Raw genomic sequence first — 10065 nt, 5'->3', positions numbered from 1 at the left:
TCGGTCCTAAGTTCAAGGCGAAAGCTGAAAATTTTCAAGTTATAATAGCATAAATTTGCGCAAGCTTATTTTGTAATTAAACACTTGAATAATTTTGAACGAAAGGGAATACGGTTCCAATTCCGTAACCTGTTGAGTATCCGTTTGTTATTAAATATGGGCCTTGTGCTCATCCTGGCAACAGGAACGACCATAAAGAAGCCGTCGAGAGATATCGGAAGAGTTTTCTTTTCTGTTTTATAGTCGTACTACCATGGAAGTCTTTCGAAGAGAGATATGGTAGATGGACTAGAAGAGCATGACATTTACTGTTGTGTCGATATTTTCTCCTCGGACCTTGAAAATTTATGGTGGGGTCACGCAAACTTCTCAACAGGCCGTACCAATATCCGCAGCTGGTCTCCAAGGTGAAGAGTCTCTAGTCGATAGAATAATGTAGGTAAGGGAAGTCGGCAAATTAGATCCGTAACTTCGGGATAAGGATTGGCTCTGAAGATTGAGATAGTCGGGCTTGATTGGGAAGCAATAACATGGTTTATGTACTCGTTCTGGCACTTATCCGGGGCTGCGTCAGCACGAGAGGCGTGCACACCCCGAGGAGTATAATAGGGGTCTTGTAGCGGATATGCCCTCGACATCCCGCAGGGCGTGGTCCACCGACGAGCAAGCTGCCCTCGTCGCTATTGAAGCCAGCATGGACCCCACAGATCCCACCGCTATCATAAACCGACTGATGGAAAATACCAGTCGTTCCAGAGATGCCATCAAAAAGAGAAGGCAGCGTAGATCCTATATAGCAGCGGTCGCTGAGTTGCGTGAACAACAGCAGCAAGGGGGAGAGACCGCGGAAGAATCAGAGTACGAGTCGGCGGAGGAGGGCGAACCGGCGGAGGAGGGCGAACCGGAGGTCGGGGAAGAGGACCCGTTCGTGGACTACCTTCGCAGGCTAGAGCTGGGCGAGTCTGATTCTCTCCTGAGGGATCGGATATTGCAGGCACAAGATCATTCTGCAATTGATGAAATGGTGGCCTCAATTAAACGTCAATATGGTAGAGAGGTTACCTCCTTTGCGCAATATGAGGACCGTTATGTGATTAGGGAGGCACTGGGTCCCAGGCGAAGACGTGCTAAAGAATACCGCCTGGCGCAACAGGAGTACGTGGCGAACCCAAAGAATTTAGCTAAGCGCATTTTAGACGGACATGGGTGGTCGTCTAGTATGTCATCAGGGATGCGGGAAGCTGAAGAGAGGTTTGCGGCCGTGTTCTCTACACAATCTGCGATGGATGATGAAGCTATAGGCGATAAGTTTCCATCCATGACGATGACGACGGAGCCGATATCACGAGAAGAATTGATCGGCACGTTGAAGATGATGCGAACACCGACGGCAGGGCCAGACGGCACCACACTAGGGGCTTTAAAGAGAATATGTGTAACGAGACTCCTCCTCCTCTTCAACGCCTCTTTATATCTGTGTTACACCCCTCCAGAATTGAAGAAAAGCAGGACTGTGATGCTACCTAAGGCCATAAATGGCGGGTCGGATGCCGCAGCTCAGTGGAGGCCAATCACTATTTCCTCCATAGTGATTAGGCTAATGCACAAGATACTGGGCCACAGGCTGGAGCGAATCCGGCTTTCGCAGAACCAGAGGGGATTCTGCAGACTAGACGGGTGCTTTGCAAATGTAGCTGTTACAAACGCGCTCGTGAAGCTGAGGAGACGTGAGGGCAAGCCGGTGTGCCTGCTTTCGATAGACATATCGAAAGCATTCGATTCGGTATCACACCGCAGTATTGTCAGAGCTCTGCATCGAGTCAATGTGGATGAGAGAATGACCAAATATATAGCCCAAAACCTTCGAGGCGCCACAACCACCTTCGGCGATACTGGTCTCACCGTGGATGTTAGCAGAGGCGTCAAACAGGGGGACCCCATCTCTCCCCTGTTGTTTAATATCGTGATCGACGAGGTGATAGCTAAACTTGATCGTTTTTCCGGCGTAGAGATGGGAGGCCAAAAAATAACATCGTTGGCCTACGCGGACGACATTTTGCTGTTCGCGAAGTCCGCTGAAGATGCCAGCAGAATGATGGAGGAGGTGCTGGCATTCGTCCAGGCGAGGGGTATGGCGATAAATGCTGGGAAAAGCCACGTCATCAGGCTGGAGACGGTCCCCAGCAAGAAAAAGGTGGTGGTGAGGGGAGAGGCGTTGAAATGTGGTAACACTTCGATTGCGGCCGTGCAGGTAGAGGAGGTGGTCAGGTACTTGGGTGCGGAATTCACACCGTTCGGGGAAAATACAGTAACAAATAATTCCCTTTTTACGCACCTTCAGAGGCTGAAAAGAGCACCCCTGAAGCCTGCACAGAAGTTGAGATTGCTGCGGGACTTCCTCCTCCCGAGATATATAGCATTTTTCCAGCAACCCACGATTACGCGCAAAGTGCTGAAGGAGGCGGACAGAAAGATCCGGAAATTTGTGCGCAGCATTCTCCACCTCAACGCGCACTCGCACAGGTCTATAATACACGCCCCGGTAAAAGAAGGAGGACTGGGGTTGATGTGCCTAACCGAAAGGATCCCGGGAATAATGGCTGGCAGGCTCGGGAGGTTGGTAGAGTCGGACGGGATCTTCTCGGCGATCGTGGGCGCGGAGGCAACATGGATGGCGAGAATTAATGGCATGGTTACAGCAGTGAGCTCTAAGCAGAGTAATTTAGAGCACCATGCGGCCCGGCTCAACGATTCGTTCTCTGGCTGCGGCGGGCTGAGGCAGGTCAACGGCAATAGAGAGTGCAGCGGGTGGCTGTACAATCCTCCTCCGTTCTGGTCAGGGGAGGACTATGTGCGGGCGGTGCAGCTGCGCTTTAACCTGCTCCCGTGTAAGGCGATGCCATCGACACCTGTTAACCAAAGGAGGTGTAGGGCGGTGGGGTGCCGTCGTCAGGAAACTGTGTGCCACATACTACAAGCATGTCCCCTGACACACGCAGATCGCATAAATCGCCACAATTTCGTGCAGGGCAAGTTAGTGGCAGAGGCGAGGCGGAAAGGCTGGACTGTGCACGTCGAAAAACATATATATGCCGCGGATGGTTTACGGAAGCCAGATTTAATATTTGTGAAGGGCTCCCAAGTGATTGTATCCGACGTCGGCGTGCACTGGGAGGGTGAAGAGCCTTTAAGCACCCACCATCAAGCTAAGCTGCGGCACTACTCATCCCCTTTCTTTATTGCAAAAGTACGAGAGCTTTTTCCATCCAGCTCGGTTGCGGTGCTACCATACATCATTGGCGCCAGAGGGGGATGGTGCAGAGAAAATGACGCTCTGATGAACGCGATGGGTTTCGGGAGGAAAGTGGCGAGAGAGACATTGACCGGTGCGATCAAGGGCGGAGTTATGACACACACGAAGTTTATGAGGTGTGTGTGGGCTGCAGCGTAACGCAGAGGTCTCCAGAGGGTTTATGTAGTTGTCCATTTTCTTACTTTTCTTTGTATGTATATACGGATAATATTTATGTAGACTAGACAAGTTTAGACTACGATAAGTATGTAGATCAGTATATTTAGTACATCGATAGGGGTTACGGTCACCCGAGAACAGATCGAAATTTGTCAATTAGTTAGACACTTTCTTTATCACGCTAATCTCTTTACAATAGTTAATATTCAGATACTTTAGAATAAGTAATGAAGTGACTCTGTAATAGGATTCGTAAGACAATAAAGATTGTATTTGAATAGCCAAATGCCTCGTCATCTAATTAGTGACGCGCATGAATGGATTAACGAGATTCCTACTGTCCCTATCTACTGAGTGACGCGCATGAATGGATCAACGACGGACGTGCCATTTTTTTGAGCGGAGAAATTGAATTTGTGTAAAAAATAGCAAAAATTGTGTGAAAAAATAAAAAGTGAAAATAAATTGTGTTAAAAAAGTGTTACCTGAGTAAAGCAGTGTGCGCGATTTAAATCGAGTGCGTGTTTTGTTCGCAAAGGTGGATAAATCTACCTGGGTTTTCCCCAGTGAGTTGTGCGTGGATTGAAAACGAAGAGTGTACGTGCGTGTGCGCGTTGTTTAAAGCGAGTGGTAGTGAAATTGTGTGGTAAGATCTACCTGGGTTTTTCCCATAATTTTGTTTGTGAGTTTTGTGACCTTGTTTTGACGAATTGTTTATGACCTTGTTTTGACCAAGTGTTTTATTAGTTTGTTTTGACGAATTGTTTATGACTTTGTTTTGACCAGGTGTTTTATGACTTTGGTAGTTATTTTACGACCTTGTTTTTGCATTGTTGTTGACTGACGTGATTGTTTCCTGGAAAGAATTTTATTTTCGTGGTATTTTTATCGTGTTGTGGATAAGCAATTGCTTATTTGTAACACGTGTTGAGTACTGAGAAAATGAAAATGAAGAAAGGAATGGATAGGGATGGTGAGGAGAAATCTAGCGATGAGTGCTGTGGCTCTCAGAGTAAGAGATTTCAAAAGGACGGAGATGATGAGGTGTTAGTGGTTGACATGGAGGATGAAGTAGTTGAGGATATGAGTGAGAGTAAGAGTAAGAGTAAGAAGAAAAAGAAGAAGAAGGATAGGGAAGATCAGGTTGTGGACATTATGAAGAGCATCAGTGAGAAACTGATTAGCTCTTTAATAAATGACCATAAGGTTAGTGCTAGTGCGGTGACTGAAGTACTCGTCAAATTGACAGAGTATGAGAAGATCGCCATAAAGTTGATAGGGGAGAATGAGAGATTGAGAGGGAAAGTGGACGTTTTAGAGAAGCTGAGGATAGAGGGTGAGAAATCGGCTACTCCGACTCAATCGCCAATTTCGGTGATGAATTCGGCGAAGTCTTGTGTTAATGCACCGACTATTGATGTCCCTAGAGTGTTGGCAGCTCCTGTGGTGGAATCGGCTGTAATAGCTGATCCTCCACCGAAGCCTGTTGACACTTGGGCATTAGTGGTTAGGAGTAAGGACAAGAAGGCATCGGCGAAGGAAATTGCTGCGAAAGTGGTGAAAGAGGTTGGTCCTACATTAGGTGTCAGAGTACACGATGTGAGACCAATGAAAGGCGGTAGTGTGATGATTCGCACTGTATCAGCGGCTGAGAGGACGAAAGTGGCAGGGAATAAGAAGTTTAGTGAGGTTGGTTTACAAGTTGAGACTTGTGAAAGAAAGGGACCAAGGATTGTAGTGCAGGGTGTATGTACAGAGTTGACGACGAGTGAATTCATGGGGCAACTCTATGAATCTAACTTGAAGGAGACAATGGCATACGAGGAATTTGAGAAGGACGTTAGGATGGTTAGTAAGCCATGGAATCGCGATTCTAATGGCACGACTACTGTGATTTTAGAGGGCCGTAATGATGCAATAGAAGCTCTTCTTCTTGCGCAGCGAGTGTATATAAAGTGGTTTTCGTTTAGAGTTAGGCGCTATGAGGAAATCCAACACTGTTTTAGGTGTTTCGGTTTCAATCATTGGCGAAAGGACTGTAAAGTGACTAAGGATGTGTGTAGGCGATGCGGCTGCGAGGGTCACAAGGCAAATGGTTGCTCCAATGCGATCAGATGCCGCAATTGTGCATTGAATGGGAAACCATCTGGCCATCTAGCGATGACAGAGAGTTGCCCGATGTACAAGGCTCAAGTGGACCGTGTAAATGCAAGACATTAAGATGACCAGGATTCTACAATTAAATTGTAGGGGAAGTTACGGCACAACGGTTGCATTGGACCAAGAGATGAGAGAGTCGAATAGCCGTATTGCTATTATCCAGGAACCTTATGCTTCCAATGGAAAAGTAAGGGGATTGCCCGCTAACATGCGGGTATTTCCTGATAAGGCGTTCGGTGCGGCTATAGTGATAGATGACGTTAATATCCAGTGTATGCTGGTTAGTCAGGAAGAGTTAGGAGTTTGTGTTTGTGTAGAGGGGTGTTTTGGTAAGATTTTTCTTGTCAGTGTTTACTGCAAGTTTAATCAATCCATTGACCCTTATCTTGAGTATATGAGCGGTGTATTATCTCTCACTAGAGATAATCCCGTTTTGCTTGGTATGGACGCTAATGCAATCTCTCCTATGTGGTTTAGCAAAGCGACTCGAACTTCGAGGCACTATGCTAGCTCTAATAGGGGAGAGCTGCTACAGGAATGGTTCTTATCAGAGAACGTTCTTGTGGTGAACAGACCAAGTGAATATTATACTTTTGATTCAGAAGTGGGACAAAGTGATATTGATGTGACTGCTGTGAATAGTACGGCTGCTGCATCAATGCACTTTGATTGGGAGGTTGATGGTTCATTCGGTATGAGTGACCATAATTTGATTAGGATTGAAATGGATGGACAGAGACAGGATAGTTTTAATAGGGATATTAGGGCTTGGAGGACTAGAGGTGTAGATTGGTCGGTTTATGGTGCGCGAATTAGAGCTGCGGCAGATGATCTGCCCATCTCAGAGTTTGCAGCCATGAGTGTAGATGATCAAGTTGAGAGCTTGACCGATTTGGTTCAGGCGGTCAACAATGATTTTCTAGGTGTTAGGCGTAGGAGAAATCCAAAAGGATTGAAGTGGTGGACTCATGAATTGAGTGTGAAAAAGAGAGAAGTTCGACGTCTTAGGAAGCGATTCCAAAGGGCGAAACGAGCTGATTCTCCTAATTTACCTCAAGTCAGGAGTACATATCGTCAATCATTGGATGAGTATAGGGAAATGATTTTGCGTGTTAAGGAAGAAGACTGGAGGGATTTCGTTTCTACAAATAGAAACGATCCCTGGGGTAGTCTTTATAGAATTTGTAGGGAAAAAGGCAAGAAGACTGAAGTGGCGGCGTTGAAAGTCAACGGTGCTGTTTTAACTTCTTGGACGGATTGTATAGGGGTTTTGATGGATGGATTCTTTCCTAGATCTGAGACGGAAATTTATCCTATTGAGGATTTAATTGAAGCTCCGAACTGGAATTATGATGAAATCGATCAAAGCATGAGATTAGTGAAACCTAAAAAGTCACCAGGTTATGATGGACTAACAGGACAAATGTGTAAAAGCATTTGGCATGTTATTCCTGAATACTTGGAGGCTTTAATGGGAAATTGTGTTCGCAACAGCTATTTTCCAGAAGCCTGGAAATTAGCAAACGTTGTAGTGTTGTTAAAGTCGCCTGATAGGGACAAGGCTGATCCTCGTTCTTATCGGGGCATAAGTCTCCTACCAGTACTTGGAAAAGTATTGGAAAGGATGATGGTGCGTCGACTTGATTTGTTGGTAGAAGATAGGATGTCCCAATTTCAATTTGGTTTCCGAAAAGGTCTTTCTGTCGAGGATGCTTGGTTGCATACAAGGCAAACTGTCAAAGACAGTCGTGCCAAGTATGTGCTAGGCGTTTTCGTTGACTTTAAAGGAGCCTTTGATAATTTGGAATGGTCTCAGGTTTTAGATAAGATAAGAAGTGTAGGATGTAGAGAGATAGGACTTTGGAAAAGTTATTTTTCACAAAGACAGGCAGTTACTTACGGTGACGCAGGAATGGTAGTTAGAGATGTAGTCAGGGGTTGCCCACAAGGATCTATCTGTGGTCCATTCATATGGAACTTTATGATGGATGACTTGTTATGGCGACTTCAAGACGAAGTCTCTGTTTGTGCTTATGCAGACGATCTCCTAATAATGGTGGAGGGCCCATCTCGATTAATAATTGAGAATAAAGCCACTGCCGTTATGGAGAAAGTTTGCCGTTGGGGTGCAGAAGTAGGTGTAGAAGTTGCTTTGGACAAAACGACTATGATGATCTTGAAAGGCTTTCTTTCACGGAACAGACTTCCATGTGTCAGCATTGGTCGACATAGTTTAAAGTATGTTAGGCAGGTTAAGTACCTTGGTGTTAATGTGGGTGAAAGATTAAATTTCTTTCCTCATTTAACTTATCTAAGGGAAAAACTTGGACAGATGGTAGGGCCTATGCGCCGCTTTCTAAGAAGCAACTGGGGCTTTAGCAGGCTGTCTGTTCGTGCCATTTATGACGGGTTATTTTTGAAATTTGGTACATGAAATTTGGTACATGATGTTGGTATATGGTCTCTAACAACCATGCCAAAATTGGTCCACATCGGTCCATAATTATATATAGCCCCCATATAAACCGATCCCCAGATTTGGCTTGTGGAACCTCTAAGAGAAGCATATTTCATCCGATCCGGCTGAAATTTGATACATGGTGTTGGTATATGGTCTCTAGCAACCGTGCAAAAATTGGTCCACATCGGTCCATAATTATATATAGCGCAAATTTAAACCGATCCCCAGATTTGGGTTGCGGAGCCTCTAAGAGAAGCACATGGTATTGGTATATGGTCTCTAGCAACCGTGCAAAAATTGGTCCATATCGGTCCATAATTATATATAGCCCCCATATAAAACGTTCTCCAGATTTGACTCCGGAGCCTCTTGGAGGAGCAAAATTCATCCGATCCGGTTCAAATTAGGAACGTGGTGTTAGTATATGGTCGCTAACAACCATACAAAATTGGTCCAATCACACAAAAATTGGTCCATATCGGTTCATAATCATGGTTGCCATTAGAGCCAAAAATAATCTACCAAAATTGTATTTCTATAGAAAATTTTGTCAAAATTTTATTTCTAGAGAAAATTTTGTTCTAATTTTATTCGGTTCATAATAAAATGTTCATCATTGTCAAAATTTTATTTCTATAGAAAATTTTGTTCAAATTTTATTCGGTTCATAATCATGGTTGCCACTCGAGCCAAAAATAATCTACAAAGATTTTATTTCTATAGAACATTTTGTCAAAAGTTTATTTCTATAGAAAATTTTGTTAAAATTTTATTTCTCTAGACATTTTGTCAAAATTTTCTTTCTATAGAAAATTTTGTGAAAAGTTTTATTTCTATAGAAAATTTTGTGAAAATTTTATTTCTATAGAAAATTTTGTTGAAATTTTATTTCTGTAGAAAATTTTGTCAAAATTTTATGTATACTTTGTCAAACTGAATTATATACGTATTGGATCGATCTTTTTTTATTTAATATATACCACGTATGGACTTACATACAATTTAGAAGATGGTGTTAGGAGCTTTTAAGATACCTTGCCATCGGCAAGCGTTACCGAAACTTAAGTAATTCGATTGTGGGTGGCAGTGTTTAGAAGAAGTTTCTACGCAATCCATGATGGAGGGTACATAAGCTTCGGCCTGGCCGAACTTACGGCCGTATATACTTGTTTTTTATCTTGCTTCGACTGAAATTTTTTTCCAACTTGTTACTTCTAGTTGTCTCTATGGAAAATTTTGTCAGAATTTTACTTCTAAAGAAAAGGTTGTCCAAATTTTTGTTATAGGAAAGTCGCCGAATTTTTATTTCTGTAGGAAATTGGTACGAAGTTGTATTTCTGTAGCAAATATGTCAAAATTTTATTTCCATGGGGATTTTGGTAAAATTCTATTCCTGCGAGAATTATACGAAGTTTTGTTTCTTTAGTTAAGTATTGGAGGTTTTGATTTCTATATAGATTTTGTTTGGTTTCGAATTTTAGTTCTACAGAACAGTTTGACGGAATTTTATTTCTGCAGGAAAAATAATTTGCCTTAAAAACGTTAGTTCTTTAGTAAATTTTGATAACATTTTATCTCTATAGAAAGTTGGTAAACTTTTGTTTCCATAAATAGTTTTCGCAGAGGTTGAGTGCCATACATTTTTTTTTTCCGAAATATTTGGGATATTTTTGTGTTTATATGAGTTTTTTTTTTGTTGACGAATTGTTTGATTCAATTGACTTTGTAAATTTGTTGCGTTTGCCAGGACAATGAGGGTTTTTGGAATGAATTGGTACTGGTGTTAATATGTTTTTGTCAAGCGTTTTTTTTGTTTTTTTTTTTCCAACCGAGATAGACTACGTCAGCAATGGCAGTAGCTGGAGGTAGTTTTATGTTCAAGCAAGAACATAATTGACGTTTACAATCAGTTTCAATTGGATTTTTTTTATGCTTCACCAGATCAAGTGTAAAGCCAATTGTATCAATCAAT

This window comes from Haematobia irritans, unplaced genomic scaffold, assembly GCF_050003625.1.
Source record: "Haematobia irritans isolate KBUSLIRL unplaced genomic scaffold, ASM5000362v1 scaffold_6, whole genome shotgun sequence".
Classification (NCBI taxonomy): Eukaryota; Metazoa; Arthropoda; class Insecta; order Diptera; family Muscidae; genus Haematobia; species Haematobia irritans.
Note: the sequence above shows the minus strand (reverse complement) of the source record.